General features: G+C 42.9%; 1 protein-coding gene across 7 annotated transcripts in view; it reads right to left on the minus strand.

Moving 5' to 3' along the window:
• The window catches only part of MYO6 (myosin VI), a 527,529-nt gene extending 503,085 nt beyond the window's left edge, over window positions 1–24,444 (minus strand). For 4 of the 7 annotated variants that reach the window (XM_029595584.1, XM_029595582.1, XM_029595583.1 and 1 more), the window contains exon 1: window positions 24,067–24,444. The gene's annotated coding sequence lies outside the window, so the exon portion shown is untranslated. The remainder of the gene's footprint in view (window positions 1–24,066) is intronic. The other 3 variants (XM_029595586.1, XM_029595581.1, XM_029595587.1) reach the window with 2 other exon arrangements.
• Window positions 24,445–26,910: the final 2,466 nt, after the last annotated feature.

A 26,910-nucleotide genomic window follows, 5' to 3' on the forward strand; every position in this document is an offset into this window, starting at 1 on the left:
GCGCATGCAAATCACTCATGCATATTCATCATGGGTGTCCAGAAAAATCAACTGGCTCAGTGTATACCCACCTGATTAGAGAACGTAAGAACATTAAAACTTGTCATACTGGGTCAGACCAAGGGTCCTTTTTGTAATAGTGGCCAATCTAGAATGGAAATACCTGGCAGGATGCCAAGGGATAGCTAGATTCCAAGCAGCTTATCCAAAGAATAAGCAGCGCAACTCCACCTTAATAATAGTTTATGGACTTTCCTTCCAAGAAATCATTCAAACCATTTTTAAACACAGCTACACTAATAGCTTTCACCATACGCTTTGGCAATGAGTCCCACAGCTTAATTATGCATTGAGTAAAAAAGTATTCACTCTTATTAATTTTAAATGTATTAAATGTATTATCTAGTAACTTCATTGAATGTCTCCTGGTCTTCATATTTTTTGAAAGAGTAAATAAATGATTTAATGTTTACGTGTTCCGTTCCACTCATTTTATAAATCTCCATCAAGTTAGCATGGGGCACATCTCCATCAAGTTAGCATGGGGCACATTTAAAACTAATCGGAGAAAGTTCTTTTTTACTCAACGCACAATTAAACTCTGGAATTTGTTGCCAGAGGATGTGGTTAGTGCAGTTAGTATAGCTGTGTTTAAAAAAGGATTGGATAAGTTCTTGGAGGAGAAGTCCATTACCTGCTATTTAGTTCACTTAGAGAATAGCCACCTCCATTAGCAATGGTAACATGGAATAGACTTAGTTTTTGGGTACTTGCCAGGTTCTTATGGCCTGGATTGGCCACTGTTGGAAACAGGATGCTGGACTTGATGGACCCTTGGTCTGACCGAGTATGGCATTTTCTTATGTTCTTATCTCCCCTTAGCTTTCTCTTCTCCAAGCTGAAGAGTCCTAACCTCTTTAGCCTTTCCTCACAGGGGAATCATTCCATCCTCTTTAACATTTTGGTTGCCATTCTATGTACCTTTTCTAATTCTGCTATATCTTTTTTAAGATGTGCTGACCAGAACTGCACACAATACTCAGGATAAGGTTGCACCATGGAGTGATATAGAGGAATTATGATATTCTGTTTTATTCTCCTTAGCTAATAATCTCTAGCATTCTATTTGCTTTCTTGGCTGCTACTCCACACTGACAGAAGATTTCAATGCATTATCAACTATGAAACCTAAGATTCTTTTTCTGAATATTGACTCCTAATGTGGAACCTTGCTTTGTGTAGCTATAATTTGAGCTACTCTTCCTTAAGTGCATCACTTTATACTTGTCCATATTAAATTTGTCATTTGTATGCCCAATCTCCCAGTTTTGCAAGGTCCTCTTGCAATTTCTCACAATCCTCTTGTGATTTAACTTTGAAAAATGTTGTGTCATCGGCAAATGTGATCAGCTTACTTGTTCTTCCCATTTCCAGGTCATTTATAAATATATTAAAAAGCAGTGGTCCCAAAACAGATCCCTGGGACCTCTACTCTTCCCTGACTCCATTGAGAAAATTTACCATTAGGCCTACTCTTTGTTTTCTATCTTTAACCAGTTGGCAATTCAAATTAGGTCACTACCCCCTATCCCATGACATTTTAATTTCCTAAGAAATCTCTTATCAGAGAGTTTGTCAAATTATTTCTGGAAATCTAGATACAATATATCAACGGGCTCACATTTATCCACATAATTATTTATACCCTCAAATATATATAGCAAATTGGTGAAGCAAGACTTCCCATGGCTAAATCCATGTTGACTTTGCCTCATTAAACTATGCCTATCTATATGTTCAGCCATTTTGTTCTTTATGATAGTTTCTACCATTTTGCCTGGCACAGACATCAGACTCACTGGTCTGTAGTTTCCTATATCACCCCTTGATCCCCCTTTAAAAAAAAAGGGGCATTACATTGGCAAACCCTACATCTTCAGGTACTATACACAATGTTACTGATAGTTACAAATTTCCAATAGCAGGTCTGCATTTCATTTCTCAATTCTTTCAGCACTATGGGATGTATACCATCAGATCCAGGTGATTTGCTACTCTTTAGTTCATCGGTTTGCCCTAGTGCATCTTCAAGGTTCACTGAGATTTGTTTCATTTTCTCTGAATCATCACTTTTGAATATCATTCCTGGCATAGGTATCTCTCTTCATCTTCCTCAGTGAATACCGAAGCAAATTAATTTAGTCTCTCTGCTTGGCTTTGTCATCCCTAAGTGCCCCTTTTACCCCTTGATCATCTAATGGTCCAACTGACTCCCTTGCAGGCTTTTTACCTCAAATGTATCTGAAAATGTTTTTATTATGAATTTTTGCTTCCACAGCAATCTTCTTTTCAAATTCTCTCTTTGCCTTCCTTATCAATGCTTTGCCAGTGCCTATGCTGTTTCCCTCATTCATATCTCTTTTCCATTTCTTGAAAAATGTTCTTTTAGCTATTATAGCCTCTTTCACCCCACCTTTTAACCATGCTGGTAGTCATTTAGATATCCTACCACCTTTTTTAATGCATGGAATACATCTGGTCTGAGCTTCCAAGATGGTATTTTTAAATAACATCCATACCTGATCTAAACACTTAACCTTTGCAGTTGTTCCTTTAAGTTTTTTCCTATCCATTTTCCTCTTTTTATTATAATCACCTTTTTGAAAGTTAAATGCTGTTGTAGTAGGTTTGGGTTTGTTTTTTTTTTTATTGCCCTCCCTCCAAATATTAAGTCAAATTTCATCATGTTGTGATCACTATTTCCAAATGGTTCCAAACTTAATTCTTGCACCAAATCCTGTGATTCACTAAAGACTAGGTCTAAAATAGTTTCCTCTCGTGTTGGTTCTTCTAACACTTGCTCCATGAAGCAGTCATATATTTCATCTAGGAAATTTACCTCTCTAGAATGTTCTGATATGACATTCACCCAGTCAATGTTGAGTTAATTGAAATCACCCATTATTAATGTGCTGCTGATTTTGTTGGCTTCCCTAATTTTTTTTTTAGCAATTCATAATCTGTTTGTTCATTCTGGCCAGGTAGATGGTTAAACATCCCCACTGCTATATTATTCCCTTTTTCACCTGGAATTTCTATTCATAAAGATTCAACGTTGCATTTTGTTTCCTGCAGTATTTTTTATCCTGTTTGACTCAATGTACTCCTTCACATATAGTGCCAGCCCTCCAATTTGATCCATCCTATCATTTTGATATAATTTGTACCCTGGTATCACAGTGCCCAATTGGTTATCCTCCTTCTACCAGGTCTCTGAAGAGCCAATTATATCTACTTCATCCAATGCTATAAACGCTAACTCTCCCATCGTAGTTTCTAGACTTGTAGAATTTGTATACAGACATTTCAAAGTATGTTTTTTGTTTGTATTAACAAAATCAGTTGACAAGGGTAATATGAAATCTTTCTGCTCTTTACTTAAAGACACCTGGCCCACTTTGGCATTTATTACCTTTCTACTGGGATGCCCTAATTTCCCTGTTCTCTTAGTATCCTTCAAAGATACATCATTCTGAACACGTGCTTCAAAGCAATTGTCAGCTTTCCCCCATCATCTAGTTTAAAAGCTGCATTATCTCCTTTTTAAAGGTTAGTGCCAGCAGCCTGGCTCCATTCTGGTTACGGATGTGCATTCATTTTGTTACTTTTCTTTTTAGTGTGCATTAATTCGAATTAGTGCTCACTAATGTGATTGTGTGTGCACGAAAACAAAAACAAAACTGAAAAAAGCCAAATAAAAATGAAATGAACCAAAAAAAACCCACCCACAAATTTTCTGGCTGCACATCCCTAACATATATCATGATTTCTTTCGACTTGTGCATTTGTTAAATGTTTTAAATGCCAATAACAAAAAATGGAAATAATTCAGTTTCCTTTCCTGGATACAGTTGGAAGTTCATTCCTTTCTACCAATATTCTCTTTTTGGTCTAAATAAAGTAGTATATATCTATATAGCCATCACTTATCTGATATTTTGCTCAGTCTGCCAAGGAAAGGAAAGATTTTCAGAGATCATTCATGATATGAAAATATGAAGCTGCATGAGTTTTGACAAGTACAGCTGTTCATGAACATATTACTACTTTACTTTGCTCCCTCCCTTGGCTACCAATCCACTGAAGGATTAAGTACAAAATAGCAATGCTAATCCATAAACTTTTGAATTTAAACACTTCTCTGTGGGCTAAACCTATGCATCGTAGATTTGGTCCTTTTCTGCCATCATTTCTATGTTTCTATGTTATGCTTCTATAAAACTCATACCCATGCTCTTAGCTCTGTGCAGTGATAGCTGTGGGAGATACATTCCATCCTCTCTGCTTATCTTGCGGAGGAGACTCATGAAAAGTCCTTTTCTGTCACAGGCCCTATTTTTTGTAACGGTCTCCCGGATTCTGTACAGATGCCCGAGGACAGCCAGTCCTTTAGAAAAGCATTAAAGACATGGCTTTGTTCCAGAATGTTAACAGATAGATGGACACATTGCAGAGTCCAGGATTTTTTTTATAGTCCAGATTTGCAGCAGTGTGAATTGTTTGAAGACAGACATAAAAACACATTACAAAAAAAAGAACAGCATGGCAACTTCAGTAGGCAAATGTTTCTCAACCTCTATATCAGAGTATTAAAAAGGAATTTCAGAACTACATAAAAACGCAAAACATTTGAAATTAAAACGATCAAACACTTTGAAGCAAATACAAAAGGACTTAACAAGGACATTGACTCTTTCACCCATTATTGGATACAGAACATCTGAACTGTAAAGATTTCTATCAGTCACCTGTCATCCCTTCATCCCCGCTACCCCTGCTTTTTTTTTTTTTTTACTAAGCTGTTATGGCATGTGCAGACAGCCTACAATCTAGCTGTCTCTGTATTATTTAAACCCAGTGTAACTGTGCTGTTTATTCACTGATCTGATAACGGAAGCTTATCAAAGGCTAACCACAGACGTATCAAATATTTTACAATAAAAAGATACCACCTACATTACAACTTAACATGACAGCCACAACACTTAGGCTCAGGGGTGGAACTATAATTAATATTTTTCATAGTCATATCTTCACATTACATAGTTATTAGCAAGCATTTTGAGAGAATAATGGGTAGGTAGTGCTAAGATTTTGAAAACATATCTTGGTTGAGCATTTAGCATATCATTCTGAAAGAGAAAATATTTCAAAAGATTTTTTTAATTTTTCCAAAATTTCCAGTTTTTCCACTTCTGGCCTACTGCGGGGGGCAAGAGGGAAAAAAGAAAAACAGGTTTTTTTTCTGGATTTCACATCACTCTTTTCTCCGTTGTCTTCCATTACATAGCCTGGCTGAGGCTCAAAGGAAGTCCCAGTCATCATGCAATGGCAATGTTAAGTGGCCGGAGTTAGGGAGCATAATTGCAGGGTTCTGGAAGAAGCACTGGTGAATGGCCCCTACCCGAGAACTGTTACTGCAATGTGAGTTGGAAGGGGAAAAATCTCCAGGTAGATGAGAAAGCAGAGTTGCTTATCTGTAAGAGGTGTTCTCAGAGGACAGCGGGATATTAGCCCTCACACATAGGTGACCTCATCGGATGGAGCCTGGTCCAGAACTTTGATCTCAAAGATTCTAGAATTTTCAAAAATATCCTACTGAGCATGTGCAGCTGTAGTTATCACCCTGCCCTCTAGGCAGAATCCTAGGAAGTGGTGAAAACCAAAACAGTGAAAGAATTCAAAAGGGCTTGGGATAAATACTGTGGATCCCTAAAGGCTGGAAATGAAGAAAAGAGCACATAGAGTAACTTGATGGTGCAGCAGTTATTACCCTTAACCAATAAGCCTTGATACTGTTGATATAATTCCATCATTGTTCCCTACTTCAACGGCAGGGGGGAAAAGGGGAATTGGAGTCATTAAGAAACTGAGGGCCTTGACTTTTATGGCCTGGGGAAACAAACATGGAGTTACTTGCTGATGCAGCAGTTACTACCCTTAACCAATAAGCCTTGATACTATTGATGCAATTCCATCATTGCTCTCTGCTTCAACGGCAAGGCATAACAGGGAATTGGATTCAATAGCAAACAATGAAGACTAGTGTGGGAAACTGATAAAGCACAGGGGTAACAGGGAATTGAATTCGAATAGCAACCAATGAGGGCCCTGACCTCTTATGATCCTGGAAATAGATAAGCAAGGGGCAACCTACACAGCACAGCAGATACTACCATAAGTTTGCTGGGCCGAATGGATGGACATTTGGTCCTTTTCTGCCATCATTTCTATGTTTCTATGTTATGCTTCTATAAAACTCACACAAGGAGAAACCAATTCCTGGGGGGGGGGGCAGGTGGGTTTCGTGAATACTAACATCCTGCTGTCCTTGGAGAACACTTGTTACAGGTAAGCAATTCTGCTTTATCCAACAACTAGCAGGATGGTAGTCCTCACACATAGGTGAATCTCAAGCTATAGGCTGTCCGAGCAGGACAAAGCAGGAAACCGTCCAATGCTGAAAGCACCAACTCTCTCCCTTTTGCCTGTGAGGCAGCTGACCCACAAAGGGGTCTAGGCAGGAAAAGAGTTGGGTCCTACAAAGAGAAAACCATAGAAAAGACAGACACAAAACCCCGATGTGTAGCAGAGGTGCCTAAGGCAGGGGAATAATGTGAGTGCCAGCAAAAAACATACTCCGCATCACAGAAAACATTACAAGAAGGGTTTCTGATCAGTAAACCCTGATGACAGTAGTGTTTAGAGAAGGAGCTTGAGTCTATTCAGTCACCGCCCCCGTTCACTGTTGTAAGTGACCCACAATTTATTCGACGGTGTTTAAGCAGAGTACAAAGCCATCACCTTTAGGGGAATCCCTAAACTCAGGGACCTCAGAGGATGCCCTGGATACAGCAGCGAAAACAGACGGAGTGTTTATGGCCACACACCATCGATCTAAGAGGGATATTAGCCCCCGCTTCCTCAGAAGCACCCAAAGACGAAGCAGTACAACTAGCCCTTAACTACATCAACAGCATATACCCCTTGACCAAAACTCATTTAGAAGCCTTCCCATCCACAGCTGGGTCACCTCTTGGACAGGTGACTGCCACAGTTGAATTAGGAATGACCATACAGCAATTGCTTTCACTGCTACATGTTGTCATAATACTGCATAGCGGCATCAATACCCTGCAGGACTAGCATGATGTATTGGACTTTTGCTATGCCTTTGCCTACCATGCATATGCTTTTCTTTCGACGATTTGGATCTTCCATCGCTGCAGCTATGCCCAGGATGCCCGGACTGAAAATTATGGTCAACTCTTCATCTGCAGTGCAAGATTAAGTAACTACTATATGTCAGCACTTAATGATCGACATGCATGAGCTTCCCCATGAATCAGATGGGCAGGGAAAAACAGTGGGCTTAGCCAAGGACGGGTAAGATTTCTTCACCTAAGGCTAGCTTAGGATATAAGGGACAACCTAAGACAGGCACCCACAGCTCCGCCCATATGTGAAGGGTTTCTAGGCGTAACCCTTCAAGAGGGGGGGATGTATGTATGCACTGACTTACTGAGACACTTCTTTCTGCTGTATTCCTATACACTAGTTTTAGACAAAGAAAGCAGAGGACCCTGGCTACGTGCTGGAATGCAGCGGGCCAACACCCCAGACCCATTAGCTGATTGGTCTAATACATTCTCAAATCAGATGTACTGCACTTATCTAGAAACAACACTCTGAATATGCTCTGATTGGTCAGTATGAAGGGTATATAATGTTATACACATTGCTGTAACAATTGGGTAACTAGGTGTTTTTACAATTGTATAGACCTATGTTACTCCCCAGAACAAACTATTTCCTCGTGCTTTGTTCCGGTCCCTGTCCCTATCCCTTTGTCTTTCCCTAATAAAGTCTCAAGTTACATACTGCTGCAGTACTTTCTTTAGAATAAACATTTTGTCTAGAACCTCATGGATACAGGAAAAAGTCTAGAGATGTAAACAAAAGAAGGTCTCTTAGACAAAGACCACACAGTTTTCTTCAGTGTTACAAGACAACCTAAAAACGAAATGGGGCCCGAGAACTCCCCAGAAAGAAACTGCGGTCCACTAACATCCAAAAGCAGAATGTCTCTGCAGAAATGAGCCCATGTTTGACTAATAGGCATAATGGGCAGAAAACTCAACCAACGCTTGGAAGAATAATCAGCAACAACGGCAGGGTCTGTGACAGACCCTACGTGACAAAGCACCAGACATAGTTAACCAGGAGGACAGCATCAAGAGTTTCAGGGGATGAAAGGAAATCCCTGAATGGGATCGCTAGCCCAAACCCCCGAGCAGAGAGATACGTTAGGCCTGAAGCTCATCCACACTGCACCTTGTCGGGGCAGGCCTATCCATCCTATGTACAGGATAGTTCAAGTGAGCAGGAAGACCCTCTGGGCAACCTAGTGATGTGAGAAAAGCTAAAGGCAGTATTGGCTGGAGCCAAGCGAAAATATAGGGAAAAAGTGGTGTTTCTTTCCCTGCAAGTATTACACAAATCCATTAGCCTTTCCTCCCCTCCCCAGACACTCGGAAGGAGCAAAGAACACAAGGAGAAGACCGCTGGACTGCCGGGGTAAGCACAAGTCACTAGGCTGTATAACTCAACCCCAAGCTAATAATTCACTGCCAGTTCCAATAAGGAGTTACCCACCGAGACAGAGTCCTCAGCCTGCATGGAACAGCTGAAGCTGAGAGTAAATTCCACAGGGAAGAAACACTCCACTAAGAGACAGGAAGCCAGGGTGCTGCAACTGCAAACTCCTATCGAACAGGATTTCTTCACCGGCCTGGAAACTCTAAAGGTACCAGGTCAGGGGCGATCTTGGAACAGACTGCCCCGAACCTGGCTTAAACATTAATACCTCAGCCATGATAGCATATACTTCTCCCAAGCAAGCACACGGTCCAGTAAATGGAACAATCATTTAATGATCCAGAACTCCCCTTGTCCGCAGGCTATCCCTAAAATGGGGAAGTATAGCATGCAAGCCATTGCAACCAAAAAGCAGTACCTCTGTTGCGGGGTCCCTCAACCCCCAACTCCCTCAGCCATGGATATGGCGATAGGATGAAAAGCATACTCGCCAATTAGATGGATTAGAACCCTCCTATCAAAAAACACCCACTGAACTCAGCAGGTATCAAAGGTGACTCCTGAACGAGAGAAACCCCTAATCTTCACTAGGGAGCTACTCCAGAAAGGCTCCCTTGTGAAATACACCTGCTATGCCTTAGGACGACCTAAGAACAGCACTATCACTCGAATGGCTCTCGGATCCCACGAGGAACCGAGAGCGAACACCAGTCAAAAGCTGTGTCATGCCTTCTCCAGGAAATGTAGAATGAGGGACATCCCTTGCAGGGTTGGACAACCAGGCGTCCAGAGAGGAACCCATAAGAGTTGCTCTAGAACCCAGTCAAATCCCCTCTTCCTGAAGGGACAGGAAAGCAACAGGAGTCGGGGCCTCCCAATCCTGAAAAACCTGTCAACTCTCCAGAGACACAATCAATGATCTCGGAGGTTCAGAAGCGACCAATCTGCCACTAGCAGCCACCCTCGGAAGAGGAAGGCCACCACAGTAATCAACGAATGGGCCCCAGCAAAAATGGTCAGGTGACTGCCACTGTCCCCTGGCCCTAGCCTACAAGGAGATGCACAGATTCAAAGAATTGAGGCTCCGGTTCAAACCTGCCAGGGACAGAGCCCCAGGGGCTTCCCCATCAAGGGGATTTTTGACATGGAAGGGGGGGAGGGGGTCAAAAGACATATTCCTCTTCTAAGGAGGGAGAAGACTCCCGACACTACCCTCCTGGTGTCTACTCCCCTTAGGGTTCGACCAGGAAAACCATTCTAGGTCAGTCCTGTTGTGCTCTCCACGAGGAAAACACATACAGTAGAGGGCCACTGGAGAATAGAGCCCTCCGCTGTAAAAGCACGCTGACCAGTACTCATTCAGTGGTATTCCATCCTATGGATGGCGGCACACCTATGACTGCACTCGCCATGCTTGTGAGTAGAATCACATGGCATAGCAAGGACTGAGCACCACTTGCTAGAGTCGGTGGCTGCACACAGCCAAAAGGCAAATTACAGAGTGTGTGATGACACCTTCCTCACCAGTGCTCCCCAGCACTTTGTGGTGCAGAATTGATGCGACGATGGCAGAACTCTGGCAAGCTGACAACTGTATAAACAGGAAGAATGCTGCCTGCCATCACCTGAGGCGCTTGGAGTAGATGCTTTGCTGTACCTGACCGTGCATGCTGCACTCCACTATCACAGTAACTCACAGTAGAGTGCATAGGAACAATGTGACAACAGCATCCCAGTTCCACTGGGGCTCTGGGTATGGCATGGTGGTGGGTGGCGCTCTGTGGCCTTGCCACCTCCAGTACCTAATGCTCCAAGAGGCTGGATAAACTCTTGAATTGTGTCGGGAATGGCTCACCACCGTTTTCCTCATGGAACAACAGCGGTGAAGTCCATGGCAATCAACAGTGCCCATGGTGCTCTGCGGTCATGTCCTGCGGCATCCAACCGTGACAGCACCCGCAGGGCCCATATCGCTTTTGAGCTCACCAACGCTGGATCACATCAGCTCGACAATATATAGAGCTATCCCCAGCGCCACAGGCACCCTCTGACCTCAACAGCCTGGTGCCCCCAATAGGGACCCCAGTACCCGAAGGCATCGTTGGACTGGTAGTATGGTAGTGGGGCTCTGCAACCCCAACATGCTCCATCGGTGCCCAGAGGAACCGGTTTACTGCCAACACTATCGAATGTTCCCCTCGGCTCATCTATCCATCCTAGGATGTCAATGCTGCGAGTTTGATGGCATCCCTCGACAGCAGCTATGGCTGACTATAGCCTTGCTAGCGTTCATTAACACCAATGGTGCATGAATCCAGGCGGGGCCTCCAATGCCCACTGATCTCAGCAGCTCAGGGCCTCTGAGATCATCTGCATCCATGGTGCCCAATAGGCCAGTGATGGGACAGAACAATGCTCATCAGTGCACCATCAGGACACCGCCGAGGGCACCTCGATGCCTAGACATACCAGGGTACCTTAAGTAAATGGCGACTCCGGCGCTCAGTCTGTTCAAGGTCGAAATCCCTCTCAATCGAGGGCTTCAGTGGCACTAGAGGGCTCGACACTGTCGAAAGCAGCAATGAAAGGCATCATTGGCCACCACTCCTGATGGCCTCCATGGCAGCCCCACACCTCGATTGCAGAGGCCATGCACTGCAATGGCCCTGACAGCGGTCACAGCATCGAGGCCATGCACCTTGATGGCATCGGGAGGTGGCAACTCTCGTTCCTCGACAAGATAGAGGATATCAATGCACTAGAGGTTGGTGCCACTATGCCACCTTGAGGTCCACAGATGCCCTCGGCACAGAAGGCCCTTATGGCATCGAGGGCAATCACACACCCCAATGGCATCAAAGTTGACCATGGCACACAATGGCAATCCTAGACCCAGACATCGATGCATCAGATCAAAGGTGTGCTGGTCACAGATGTGCACGGGCAATCATTACTAGGAATAGTACCGAAGGTGCGGTAGCAAGCTGCTTGCCCAGGCTCCTGCTCACCCTCTCTCACAAGGAGACTACACTGCCATCACCGGCAAGCAGGAGGGGAGGTTAGTCATCCAGGGCTCCTGCCCATGGAGACTAGTACCTTTGAATGTTGGGAGGATGAGCTCTTCCCCCCACATGAACAGTGTGGTCCTCAATCTCTGTACTGTCTGAACCTCCATCAATACCAATCGATTGGTGAAACGACAAGGAACTTCTGCCCGGATAGAACTCAGACAGGTCCCCAGGCTTAGTGGCCTACATGGATCACCCACGGACTATATTCAGTCAGTCCTGCCAGGACCTGACAAAAGTACAAAAATAGACACAGCAAGGAGAGGGCACAGAACCTAAACTGTCGATGCAGTATTTTTTTTATTTTTCTTCTCTTTAAAGAATAGAAATAAACTCTGCCAGACTGCACAATGACTAAAGCCCACCATGCGGCTGGCAGACAGAAGAAAGAAGAAAAAAAAGGAAAAGAAATAAAACTACCATAAGGTAAAGGAAAGAAAACTGCAGCTCTAGAAAAAAATCACTTACAAAAACTGTGAGGGGAGCGCAAAGCTGAATATCATGAGTCACACGGTTCCCTCGACCACACAGCTCCACAGAAAAAAAATAGACTGAGGGACTCTTCCTAGGAGGCAGGGTGATAACTACAGCTTCACATGCTCAGAAGGACATGTGAAATTTCTAGATTCTTTGAGATCAAAGTTCTGTGCTGGGCTTCATACGATGATGTCACCCATGTGCAAAAACTACCATCCTGCTTGTCCTCTGAGAAGAGAGACTCTTGGTTACATTATTCTTGCCTGATAATTTTCTTTCCTCGAGTCCTGCTAAACTAGTTCATTACACCTGGAATTTCCCCATTCCTCAGCTGCCAGAGACAGAGAGAACACCCCTTCCTGACTTCATTCTGCCATAATAAGGGGAGTCAGAGCATCCAGACAATAAACCAACTCTGCCTATCGTATTGTTCTATCTAATCTCTTTTTTTCAGTTCCTCAAGGTTAATACCACCCTAGAGGGGAAGTCAGAGTGTGTAGAGAAACAAAAAGAGAAAACAAGAGTGGCTCCTCACAATTATCCCTCATGTCCACTGTCTTTCTGGATGGGGTTAGACTGGTCTAGCAGGACACAAGGAAAGAAAATGTAACTCTTTTCTCCTGCTAGACTAATCCAATACACTTGGGATATACAAAAGCTACCCACTAGAGAGGGAGGAGGAAGATATAGCTGCTTTGAACACCCTAAACCTAAATGCCATTTTCTCCTTTGCCTGAATATCTAGCCTGTAATGCTTGGAGAATGAGTGCAGGGGGAAACTGTAAATGTATTTGGGATAGGGGACATGCACTCTGATACATACCCCCTTAAAATCATTTCCAGATCTGGATCCACTCTGAATATCTTGATAGGCATCGACCGCCTGGTATTATTGTTGGGGGCGACTGATAGGTGGGTGTGTTCTTGGTCTTTTGGCCCCCCAAAAGTACTAGGACCTACTTCTTGTCCCTTGAGCTACCCAAGTTTCTGATGCTATGGTTTTATACTTATATAATCTACCCCAAGGGATCCTGCCAGGTATTTGTTACCTGGACTGGCCACTGTTGTAAACAAGATACTGGGCTTGATGAACCAGTATGGCAAATCTTATGCTCATGAGATTGTGTTGTGTCCCATCCAAACATGCAATAAAGCTGACTTTCTATGTGAAAATTCCCCTCTTTTGATGAAAGTCTCAAAGACCAAAATGTTGGCATATAGCATTAAATACTAGGCACACAGCCAAATTTTCTGGATTTTAGGAAGAAGATAAAAAGTGTGACAGCTTGACTAGTTCTTTTCATAATTTGAATTTAAAACTATATGAAGACCTGGTGAGTTAAAATGTATCTTGGTCTGTTTGCTTCATACTCTTTAATACCTTTTAACATATCAGTGCATGCACTTTTACTCACTGCGAAAACTATGTGGATTCAGTAACAGCACATAAATACTGTTTGCTGCTAAGACAAATACGCACATGCTCATTGTGAGCATGAGAGATGGCTCTGAGATGGGGCAGGAAAAGGTTGGGGAAGCAAGTGAACATACGTACCTGACTTTTTTTACCCATCATTTTTGATAGGCACTTATTTACTATTTTATTTTTTATTTTAACTTGATATCCCACCTTTACAAACCAAAAGTCCAAGGTGGGCTGCAATCAAAGCCAGCAAATATACCATAATTAAACACAGAAAAAAATAAGATTCATCAAAGTGAAAAATAATAAAAATGGTATATAAACACAAAAAATCTCCAGTTACTTTTACCTGCAGAGAGAACAGACTGTTCTGAGGTCAAGTTTCCACACATATATCTATAGAAAAAACATCAAAGGCAAAACTTAATAAATTAATCCCCTTTAGTACCGATTTATTATAGGGCGTATAAGACGACTGGGCATATAAGATGACCCCCAACTTTTCCAGTTAAAATATAGAGTTTGGGATATACTCGCCGTATAAGACTACCCTTCTGTGTCACTACATAACCATACTGTATATGGTACCCAGTATACAACAACCAGCCAATCACGGCAAGCAATGTACCTTACCGGCGATTGGCTGGTTGTTGTATACAAATCCTGCTTGGATTAGACAGCTCTCCCTGTCTCCAAGACTATCAGAGCGGTAATGCATCCCTCTGGCCCACCCTTGTATCCTATTAACGGTACCTCCTTCTCTGCCTCTCAGATCTCGCTCCTGAGGACTGCAGTGAAGCGGCGCAGACGTGCATGTGCGAGATCTGAGAGGCAGAGAAGGAGGTACCAGTAATAGAGATGTGAATCGGAATCGGAACCGGAATCGGTTCTGATTCCGGTTCCGATTCACATCGTGGGTTTTTTTTCGTCCGGCCCGATCAGGGTTTTTTTTTTTTTTTTGTTGTTTTTTTTTAAATCGGCTGCGCCCGAGCCAACAAACAAAAAACCCACCCCGACCCTTTAAAACTAATCCCTCAGCTTCCCCCACCCTCCTGACCCCTCCAACACCTGCCAAATTAAATACAACCCCCACCCTCCTGACCCCTCCAAAACCTGCCAAATTAAATAGAACCCCCCGCCCTCCTGACCCCTCCAAAACCTGCCAAATTAATTAAATACAATCCCCCACCCTCCTGACCCCTCCAAGACCTGCCAAAAGTCCCTGGTGGTCCAGCGAAGGTCCAGGAGCAGTCCGAGAGCGATCTCCTGGACTTGGGCCGTCAGCTGCCAGCAATCAAAATGGCGCTGATGGCCCTTTGCCCTTACAATGTCACTGGGGTCGACCAATGGCAGCGGTAGCTCCTGTGACATAGTAAGGGCAAAGGGCCGTCGGCTGCCAGTTAGATTTTTATTTTTTTTTTTATATTCGCTCCATAAGACGTAGACATTTTTCCCCCCACTTTTGGGGGAAAAAAGTGCATCTTATGGAGCGAAAAATATGGTAATTATTCGGCCTATAAGACGACCCCCGGCGTATAAGACGACCCCTGACTTTTGAGAAGATTTTCAGGGGTTAAAAACTCGTCTTATACGCCGGAAAATACGGTAATTCAGCTAATCTAAGCTCAAACTGTGAGCATGGCACAGATGGACTCAAACCCTAACACTCTGGTTTAGAAAGTTCTGAACGGCAGCTGTTTATTTATTTGGAGCCTCTTACATTCTGCTAACTGTAGCCTGATAACTTGTCCATCAGCTTACTGAATATTGGCCTCGTACTTTTTTTTTTTTTAACTTATGGTCTAAACTTTGTTTGGACTTGCTATTTCTTCTGAACACAGAGTGATGTGTTATCTCTCTTTAAAGCAGAACATAATCGACATGCAAATTACGTTACCTGGCCGTACATACTGCTGGAACCATTGTTTATAAAGTGTTCATCTAGGATACGGTTTAAATCACACTCCAGGAAATGGCACATAAAAAAAGGAATTCACAGGCCTAACATGGTGAGCAAGTGATGGACTCTGATTTGTGCTTCCATAGCATTTAAATGCCAATTCCAAAGCCATCATATAATTACACTGTTCAAACACAATAACCCTTCTGGCTCCTGGATTAATTGCCCCTGTGCTTGGTTCTGAACTACCGGTAGTTATTCTGGCCTCACTCCTCATGCTGTTCACAATGGGAAACGAATACCAGAAAAAATTAGTGTATCATATATTCAAGTTTAATAAGTGAACTCCAAGCTTCTATTCAAAATAATTTTATTTATTTAATCAATTTTATTGTCCATCCTTCCACAAATGTCCACAACGAATCATAAGAACATTCATAACACAAACACTATAACATACAAAACATAACCATAAAAAGCTAATAACCTAGACTCAATGTTTTAATATCCCTTCTAAATGTCTTCAAAGCTCCCTCTTGATGTAATCTTACACAGTATTCCACAACCGTGGAACCTCACAGGAGAACACATGGGCTCGACCCTTGCCTGTTTTATATAATGTACCAATGGAATTTTCAAATATCCTGCTGACTGAGACCAAAGTGCATGAATTGGCTGGTACAACATCAGATTACATGTATTTATTTATTGCCATATAACCCAGGCCCATGCTATTTTGAGTCTTAAAAGCCATGATTAAAGCTTTAAACAACATCAGCTGGTACACAGACAGCCAATGCAATCTGCTTAAAATAGAGGAAACATTCTCTGATCCCAACTTTTACCAAAACCTTTGCTGCAAGCACTTCATGTTCTGCTTGGACAACCCTAGGTACAGGGAATTGCAATAGCCAAGACATGACATAAGCATTGCATACACAATATTCACAAAATCCTCTGGTGTAAAATATTTCTGGATTTTTCACAATTAATATAGCACATAAAACCACATTTTGGTCATGGCAGCCACTTGGGCCTTCCATAGGCACAGCTAAATTTAACCCATTATAAAGCACCAGAAGGCATTCAGTCAATCAAGCTACTGACCTGACTGACATAACCTCTTCATCCTCTCTCTCCTTGTAATGTCATCGCACTCAGTGGAAGAGTAGTTGCAATGGTGATGAACTCTGGGTCCTCAAGTACTGGAAACAGATCTGGTTTTCCAGCTAGCCAAACTATGCAAATTAAGCTGGTTCTTGGAACAAATGTGTGCAAATATATTTTATGAATGTTTATCACAAGAATCCTGAAAGCCTGACCCGTTTTTGTGGAACTTGAGGATCAGAATTCGCCACTCCTGAGCAGTTCGATCATTCTACCAAGGGCTGGAAGAAATGTTTCCCCTGAACCATTTATTATGCTATTATTACACGGCACCAGAGAATGTTATATTTGTCAGAGCTTGGCAAGTTGACATGCCGCAGCAAGTACTATATAAGAATCTGTTTGCAAGATCATGTACCAAATGTGGACACATTAACACTTGTAATCAGCACCAAACACCAGCACATCTTAACCTACATTATTAAGTACTAACAAAGGAACTAGCTCAGAGATGAAATTATTTACCTGCTTAGAACTATTTCAATAATGTGCCACTGGGAATTCTTTACACCATGGAATGAAGATGAAATGACTGTAAAAACTTAAAACAGCTACATGTGATTCTGGAATTCAGCTTACTACTCCAGTGGTTTACTATCACATATCTGAGACATGTACAAAAACCAACTAAAATATGTCAAAGAAATAGAAAAGCTGCCAATTCTTTTCATAATTTTTTCAGTATTTGTATGTTTAAATCCCTAACATCAATATTTGTCTTGATTAAACAGTCCTGGTCAATGATTCCATGTACATTTATTTCCTACATAGAAACTGTTTTGCCTACAGTATCTTCTGCTCCCTCTTTCTAAGTTTTTGTTATATGTTCAGCAAGTATAATATCAAACTATTAAATCAAGAATAAGCTGCAGCTTGTGTAACTGATAGGCAGTGGGACACTTAATACATCAAAGTTGTATTCTGTTATGTGACTTCAGGAGACTAACTTTATAGTGTAAATGCAGCTCACCACAATGTTTAAAAGGACACTGCCAGGTTTTTTGACACAACTGGCAATTGGTTACTACTGAAACAGCAAAAAATATGCAAACTAAACAACCAAGACTCAATTGCAGTTCTTCAGAATAGGGCCAACTGATGCAATGAATTTCATCTCTCTACTGATGCAAAGAGTAAAATGAAGGTAAATCTGGAAATTCAAGCACCAGGCATAAAATAATGAGTTTCCTTTATTTTCCAGAATATGCACAGCAAAGACAGCAAACCAAACTACTGTAAATCATTTGACTTACAAATAAAATCTGATCACTTTTGCAAGCTGTTTCATTTTGGTTTTCTTCTTTGCTGAAGGGGGAAAAATACGGAAATAGTAGCAATAGGTGTGGCTGCCCTGCTGAGCATCACTAATATTGTAAAACTGAAAACAAATGTTAGCCACTGGAATATGGCATAACTACTGAATAAGGATCAGGTTTTATTTACCTTAAGAAGTTCAACTATTTAGTAAACAAAACAGTATATTTAAGGCTGGACAACTAGAAACACTATACAATCACTGGGCCTCAAGCTCTCAACAATTAGATGGTTTCTTTTCTATTGTAGCTCTTGCTCTGCTTATGACATGGGATTAAGGCATTTATAAAATATTGATATTTCTACTAAATTTGCCCTCATGCATGAAATGCATTAGGTGAGTCACACTGCATTTAACTAGACAATTAGTACATGTCACTACTGAAGCACAGCTTGGCTGAGCTAGAAACCTATGTACAACAAATCAAGTTCACCATCCATATTTTCCAGCGTAAAATTCCTGGTGAATCAGCAAAGGAGGTCTGAAATCTAAAGCTTCAATCATTTTGTGCTTCAGAATGAAAAACTACTGTCAGCAACTTCTCCCAGGAGAAGAAGTTATCAGCCACAGGAAGCCATCAAACACTTAGAGGGAGATATGATAGAGACATTTGAATACCTTAAAAGGTATAAATAATGCACAAGAAGCAAATATTGTTCAATGGAAAGGAAGCTCTAAGAGTACATGAGAAGGTCATGAAGGACTAAAGAGTAATAAAAGTTCAAAAAAGCACAGGATAAGCAGGCTTAGTTGTGAGGAAGAGAAGCTACAGCTAGAGATCACATGGGGTCTGCAGTATTGCAAAAGAAAATGAATTGGGCAGACTAGATGAAAATGACAGTCCTGAACTGCTTCAGGTTTCAAGTTTCTATGACCTGTGACATTTCAAAGCCTTCAGTGTGTTTCCATGTACCTTACAAAAAATTTGTTTAAATGGAGCAGAAACAAATGAAGCCAATACTTGAATTTCAAGATGATACGACACTGGCTCTCTGCAACCCTTCGAATACCAATTTGCTCATTGTTTCCCTACAATATTTTCTCGTCTCATTCCTGGCGATCCTGGTATGTCTCAAAACAATCTTAGTTCTTATCTTTAGTCACGTTTTGGAATAAAATGTGTGCAACTTTTACTATTACAAAAAAACCCGCCTGATTCTGCCCTGCAAGAGTTCACACCAGACACGAATCAGTGCAATGCCTGCACGAGACTTTGGTGAGGGTCAGCTCATGACACTGGTCCTCTAATTGTATGTAATGAGCCTATTAAATCTGGGGGGGGGGGGGCTGTGAAAATCATCTTGCTAAACTGAAACAAAAATGGATCGTCTGATGCCAATCATTGGAGCTGGAATAGCTTAATATATGTGTTGTATGGAGTCTTTTTTTATGAATGAATCCTGTGTATGTCATTTGATTGGCTAGTATTTTAAAAGGTCTTTTTTTCTGGACTCTGATGGGTTTATAAAGAATTAAGATTTAACTGGCCATTTTTAAGGCCCTTTAGCCAATAAATAAGCTCTTCTAAGCTGTTCATCTTTTAAAAGCTATTCTCTGCAACCCCATCATGGAGCTTTTGTGTCAAGATCTGTAGAGGTTTGGCCACTTATTTATTTATGCATGCTGGTTTGTTTGGTTTTTTTCAAAAAGAACTGAGCCAGTATGACACAAAAAGTTTTGTACAAGCTTCCTTCCTTAAAGTCTGAAGAGTTCAAATGCTATTTTTGTATTTCAGAAAAGCCCTAAAGCTACCAGACTGGCAAAATGTTGGCCACGTCAGCTTTGGTTTCACCATTTATTTATTTTATTTATTTTATTAAGGCTTTTATATACAGACTTTCTTGATACAAATCAAATCAATTCGGTTTACAATGAACTAAGCAGAGTATACAATTAACCAATCAACAAGAGATACGGAGCATACAGTTACATTATAACAAGGAAGCCTTAACTTGGAGTAGGAAAATAAAGAAGGGGTGAACGGAGCAATAAATATATAAATAAAATGAAATAAAATATAATAAATACTATATACAGAAGAGGGGGCAAGGGGCCAACCTCTCTTTAGTGGATATTATGCATGAAAAATTTGGAGAGTTTTGTTTACAGAGATGTGTGGTGTACAATTCTAGATCAGGCAATGGAGTTTGTGGTGGGGAAGGCTTGGCTGAACAGCCATGTCTTTAGTTTCTTTTTAAAAGTTGTTAGACAAGTCTCCAGTCTGAGGTCCGGAGGCATGGCGTTCCATATGGAAGGGCCTGAGGTAGAAAAAGACCGGTCTCTGAGGTTTGCGTGGTGCACTAATTTGATTGTAGGAACGTGTAAAGATCCCTTGTAAGCATCCCTTAAAGGCCTGGCTGTCGAGTGCAGTCTGAGAGGATGAGACAGGTCAAGCGGGGTTTGATGGTGGATATTTTTATGAATGATTGTGAGAGATTTATGGAGGATCCGGAAATTTACTGGGAGCCAGTGGAGATCTTTTAGAATGGGAGAAATATGCTCTCTCCGATTGGTATTTGTCAAAATCCTTGCCGCTGCATTTTGTAGCAGCTGGAGCGGTTTAATGGTAGAGGCTGGAAGACCATGCAGAATGGAGTTACAATAGTCGATCTTGGAGAACAGAATGGCTTGGAGGACGGATCTGAAATCGTAGTGGAATAGGAGCGGTTTGAGTTTTTTTGAGTACTTGTAACTTGTAAAAGCACTCCTTAGTAGTGTGTTTTATAAAATGCTTTAGGTTCAGGTGACTGTCGATTAAGACTCCAAGATCTCTGGCGTGTGATATATGTGGAATATTTTGTGATTGGAGAAGTATGGGACTACCTTCTGGAGTAATTAGCAAGAGTTCGGGTTTAGAAGTGTTGAGCACAAGGTTGAGGCTGGATAAGTAGTGGTTTATAGTTTGTAGATGAGAGTTCCATAACCTGAGTGTTGAGTCCAATGATTTGGATATAGGGATTAAAATTTGAAGGTCATCTGCGTAAATATAAAATTTGAGTTTGAGGTTTGAAAGTAGGTGGCAGAGGGGGAGAATGTAGATATTAAACAGGGTGGGTGATAGGGAGGAGCCCTGGGGGACGCCAAAAGGAGCATTAGTGTGAGGTGATTCCATGTTTTTAATTTTTACCTTATAGCCTCTATTACTGAGGAAAGATTCGAACCATCTGAGGGCTGAACCTGTAATTCCTATGTCTGAGAGTCGGTTTAGGAGGATGTTGTGATTTACCGTATCAAAAGCCGCAGAGATGTCGAGGAGAGCTAAGAGAAATGACTGTCCTTTATCAAAACCAATATATAGTTGATCCAGGAGGGCGGTGAGGAGGGTTTCCGTATTGTGTTCTTTTCGGAAACCATATTGTGACGTGTGAAGTATATTGTGGTCTTCTAGGTAATTTGAAAGTTGCTTATTTACAATTTTCTCCATGATCTTAGATACAAATGGGAGATTTGATATGGGACGGTAATTGTTGAGGTCTTCCGGGTCCAGGTTGGATTTTTTGAGTATGGGTTTGAGCGTGGCCAATTTGAGCGCGTCCGGGAATGTTCCTTGTGTAAGGGAACAATTGATGATATCAGCTAGATATTTGGATATGTATTCTGGAATGAGAATCAGTAACTTGGAGGGTATTTGGTCCAGCGGGTGGTTCGAAGGTTTCATTCTTTTTATCAGCGATTCTACCTCTAAAGTGTGGGTCGAATCAAAGGAGTCCAATCTTATGTCTAAGTTTGGTAGGAGAACTGTGTCCGGAAGAGTAGGATTTGTGTTGACAGGTAATCTAGCCAGGGTATTGGTGATTTTATTTTGAAAGAATAAGGCCAGGTCATTGGCCTTTGATTGAGCTGTATCGTCAGGGATATTAGGAAGAGCCGTTTTGGTAAGTTCCGAAACATAGGAGAAGAGGGCCCTCGCATCATATAGCATATATTTAATCTCCTATGGTCAGCCTCCACAGAAGTTTGCGAATTACTGCATTCATTAATTCTGTACAATAGCTGAGTACTACTGGAATATTTTTTATTATTAATTTTACCCATAAGACAAATATATTGGTATACACACAAACTTAGAATTTGAGCATGAAAATTTATTAAGGAGGTTTTTTTTAGACCAATGATAGAAAGTTTGCTGCATAGAAAATCTACATTTAGTTATCACAGATCTTTTCCTCCTTTACTTAAAAAAAACAAAACAAAACACATTTTCTGTGTTAGTATGCTGGTAAGGGTTTTTTTGTACAATGAATATTCATACAATTATATTTACTTGTACTGTGTCTAAAAAAGGTTTACATTTAACAGATTTGATTGCTCTGAAGATGAGCCCTGTTTGTGCCCCTCACAAATTATTAATGCATCCCTGATATAGAATAATTTATATTGTATATTGCCTTCCTCCCCCAAAAGAAACACAAATTCATGTCTCACCGAATGTCAATGGATTTGAAGGGATCTAATCTTCAACTTGTTTTGAGAGAGAAATTTAATGAGCTAGTGATAGTGCTTTTTACACCCCTAATGAGAGTGGGATAGGTGGCTGGCAGTACAAGGTACATTTAGATTTGCTTTAATATGTCGTATTTTATACATTTAATGATATGTAAATGCATGTTATTCTGATGTATAAAACCGTACCCCCTTAAAAATCATTATAAGCATAGGTGGAGCTAATAAAATGGTGTGGCTGGTGGTCTCAAACCATCTAAGATGAGAAAGGTTTATATAGAAAGATCAAGTGATCAAGCTTCCAAAAGCCATCAAACAACATTTATACCCTTTAATGACCAAAGTCTTTGCAACCTCCCTGGCAAAAAGAGTTCTGTAGGCTTCAAAGCACAATAACTTCTTTAGTATTTATGTTTATCCATAAAAATCAGACATCCATTTTTTCAGCACCAGGCCTTTTTGTTGATGCAAAGCGTTTGTGGCTGCCAGGTTCTATTTACTCACAACCGCGGAACTAAGCATTCCCCCCCTCCCCCAGTAATAATACTGCAGGTCAACAGAGATTACAGGTCACTTAAGATTGTACAGGAAAGTCATCACCCATTCCTGAAACCTTCATTTTGCAAAGTTTCAGGTAATATAAACTTGTGGGAGGATGCCTTGTTGTACTGACACTTCAGGAGTGTGTGGGCTTCCTATTTCTACTTGATGGGTTGATCTGGTCAGCAGCAGCTGGCGGAGTAGTGCTACTAGCATAACATGCATTGTGATTCAACAGGGCATCCTTCTGTTATAATATGAGTAAATGGTTAAAACCATTAAAAATAATCAGAATAAAAACAGGGACTCGATGCCACTGTTTGTTTAAACTGTAAACGGAGTAAACATTTGCTACTGTAACTGCTGCTTTAAATGTGTCTTTTCATCTCAGCCAAAACAAGTAATACACACTCTCTCAGATCAAGTTCTGGCATCCATCGCAGTCACACAACAAATAAAACAATATCCAGGGCGCTCTGTCTGAGAACCTTTCTGCTCTTTTATGATAAATTACCTTACGTATTACTTTGACAACACATGTAAAAAAAAATGTCATGCCAATAAAGATATGTGAATCAGAGAATCTAATAGCTAGCTTGAAGGGAAAAAAAATTAAGGTAGCTTTTCTAAATCTCGCTTTTGATTCTGGGGTTCCTGTGCCAATCATTCACTAAGAAACAGAAAATGGGGTTCTGGTGTCGTCCTGAATCAAAACATTGTTGACAGTAGAACTGGGCATTTGAACTCTCAAGGAACAGAAGTGGACTCTGCAGGTCCTGGACCATGATCACAACTATCCAAAGATGAAGCTGTGGGACCTCCGCAGATGTTTACGGTCCATTAAAGCTATGCAACCCGCACACAGTCCAACACCAATAGAACTCTGCACCGTGGAACAGCTCCAGAAGAATAAAACGCAGCACTGGTGCTCTTAAGCCCGGGGCCCTCTGTACAGCTCACTTACTGACCCCTCGCCCTCGCCGGCCTGGGCACGCAAGCCCTGGGGCGGGGAGGGAGACGGAGGAGCCGGCGGGCGGAGTATTAAGGGTGCAGCGGCGGCCCGACTGAGACTCACCGAAGGCGTCCGGTCCGCCCTGCTGTCGCTCGTGCGGTTGTTGGGCGGGCAGTGGAGGAGGCTGCGCCTGTGACGACTCGGACTTCAGGCTGGCGCGAGGTTGCGGCGGCGGCTCTCCGGCTTCTGTCTTCCCGGCTCCCAGAGCAGAGTCCAGGAGAGGGGGGGGGGGGGAACGCCGGTGACGTCAGCGCCGCGAGAGCCCGAGACCGCGTGAGCGGGCGCGCGGAGGAAAAAGAGGGCGGGAGGGAGAAGGGAACAAGCTCGCGCGCGGCGCTCAGGCGTCCACCTGTGGCTGTGTGTGAGAGCGGGCGGCGGCCACCTGGCTGCGAAATCGGCAGCGTCCCGCGGGACTTCCTGCTTTCTGTTTTCCACCCGCTGTAGAGCATGCTCCTTGAGATTTTGTACTTTAATGTTGCGGCATCCATGGTTCGTTTAATTTGAGCCTCCCTTTTATAATGTATTTTAATACTGATTTCACGTGGGAAACCCACAACTGCAATCACCACACTGCTCTGGGAGACGGGTTGGGGGGGGCTGAAAGACTTGTAGGACACGAGCCACTTGCGGCTCTGAAACGTGTCCTCTGTTTTAACAGCTCAGAAGGGCTCGCCTTTGGCCAAGGAAGCAGAACTTGGAAGAGGAGCGGCGGACGGCCATGCGCTTCCTGAGACGGGAGACGAGATGGCGATAACACCCCCACCCCCAGGGCACGGGTCACATCATCAGTGGGAGTCGCGTTGTAGTCTGGCCATTGTTTGTAAGTTCAAATACTGTGGAAAGGAGAAAGGGAGCAGCGTTTCCACAAGAATGGGAACGATAATGTTCCTAGGAGGCTGGCCTCCCACCTTTTCCCCCCACAGAAGTAGGGGGAGGATGGATGAATGGTGGGGGGTATTCGAGTCAAACACTCTTTGAGCTGGCATTTAGCATCCTAGGCAAATTTTACACGTGTGCAACTGCGACCCTGCCTTATCACACACTCAGGCCAATACAGTAAAGTGCCCTCAGGCTGCGCACACTGTTAGCCCCCATTTGGCCACACTATTTCAACCCCCCCGAAAATAATAGCACTCGCAACATGCAAATGCATGGTAATGGCCCCATTAGTCATTCACACATGATACAGAAAGTAAAATGTGCAGCAGAGCCACAAATTTTACTTTCAGAAATTAACACCTGCCAAACGGGCCAATCCAGTAAGGAGCAGCAGGAAGAGCTAAGTTAGTGCAGGGCACACCCACGTTTGCCGCACGCACAGTCCTGCTCACCTACCGCTCGATACTGTATTTATTTATTTATTTAGCATTTTTTTATATTTATATTTTATATTTTTTTTATATTTTATAAGCTATTTATTTAAATAGCTTGCAAATGCAAGCCGCGTCCAAGAAGCGCCTGTGACGCGGTAGGCCCGCGCCACCCATTTTAGTGTATAGGCACTTAATACAGCGCCTATACAATATCCTGGGTGTGCTGGTACCTGTCATTTCAAATGACATTTGAAATGATAGGCACCATGAAAGTGGATCCCAACTTTAACCCATGAAAACTTACTTTTTGTTGCTTTCAGCCTCTTCCCTTCTCTGCCGTCCTCCGAAGGGGGCAGCTGGTGGCAAAAGCGGCTCGCAGTGGTCTCCCCCGCCAAGTCCCGGTTCAGCCCTCATCTGGAGATTGTGAAGTCTGGTAAGAGCCCACTGTTCTGGGCCCTCTCCAGTCACGGAGTGAGTGGAGCGAAGCGAAGGGAAGCGTACTTTCATTGGCTTGAGCACCAGTCAATTTGGGCGCTCAAGCCAATGAAAGCACATGGACAGGCATGCGTGACGCACGCCATGACATCACGTCCGCCCATCCATGTGCTTACATTGGCTTGGGCGCTCCAGCCAATGAAAGCACATGGACGGGCGGGCGTGACATCACCCGCCCGTGTGCTTCATTGGCTTGAGCACCCAAATTGACGGGCACTCAAGCCAATGTAAGCACATGGACGGGCGGGCGTGTGTCACGCACACCCGTCCATGTGCTTTCATTGGCTTGAGCGCCCAAATTGACGGGTGCTCAAGCCAATGAAAGTACGCTTCGCTTTGCTCGCGCCATGACTGGAGAGGGCCCAGAACAGTGGGCTCTTAGGTTTCCTTTTGGGGGAAAGTTTACCGTCTACCCTTACCCCTGCCTCTAACGCAGGGGTAGGGGTAGGCGGTAAATTAGCAGGTTAAACGCGCGGCAAAACTGCAGGGTAAAAAAGCGATAGTCGGGGTGCGCATTACTGTATGGGAGGGAATAGCTAATTCGATCGTTTACATGTAATATATATGCCGCGGGCGGAAGGGGTTACCCGGTGACTTAAAGAGGCGGTAAGAGTAGGTTAAAGGGGATAGTGTATCGCGGGTTGGACTAACGCAGCCGAAAAGTGAGTAGAAAGCGGGTTAGGAGCAGGGTAACCGCGGCCGCACTTTACTGTATTGACCTGAATGTGTGTACCTGAGGCAACAAAGAGTAAATTGATTTGTCTAAGGTCACAAAGAGCAGCAGTGGGATTTGAACCCTGGCTTCAAGCCTGCTGCTCTAACCACTAGGTTACTCCTCAGCCAGCTTTTTGGCTGTGCGGTCACTCAGGGTGCCATCTACTAGGGGGTGGCATGTTCCCTCACAATGTGGATGATGAAGAGTTGTGTACTGTCCTTCCAGTTCTGCCCTCAGAGCTGAAGAGCTCAACCCCAGCATGAAGAGTAGTTGCTGCTCCTGCTGCCCCTCTCCCCCTTAGGGCAATCCTTGGTTTGGGGGAGGGGGGCAGAGTTGGGGGTGCTGGGCAGGGCCAGTCAAGTGGGGCAATCATGAGGACAAAAA

The sequence above is a fragment of the Rhinatrema bivittatum genome, chromosome 3 (genome assembly GCF_901001135.1).
Source record: "Rhinatrema bivittatum chromosome 3, aRhiBiv1.1, whole genome shotgun sequence".
Lineage (NCBI taxonomy): Eukaryota > Metazoa > Chordata > Amphibia > Gymnophiona > Rhinatrematidae > Rhinatrema > Rhinatrema bivittatum.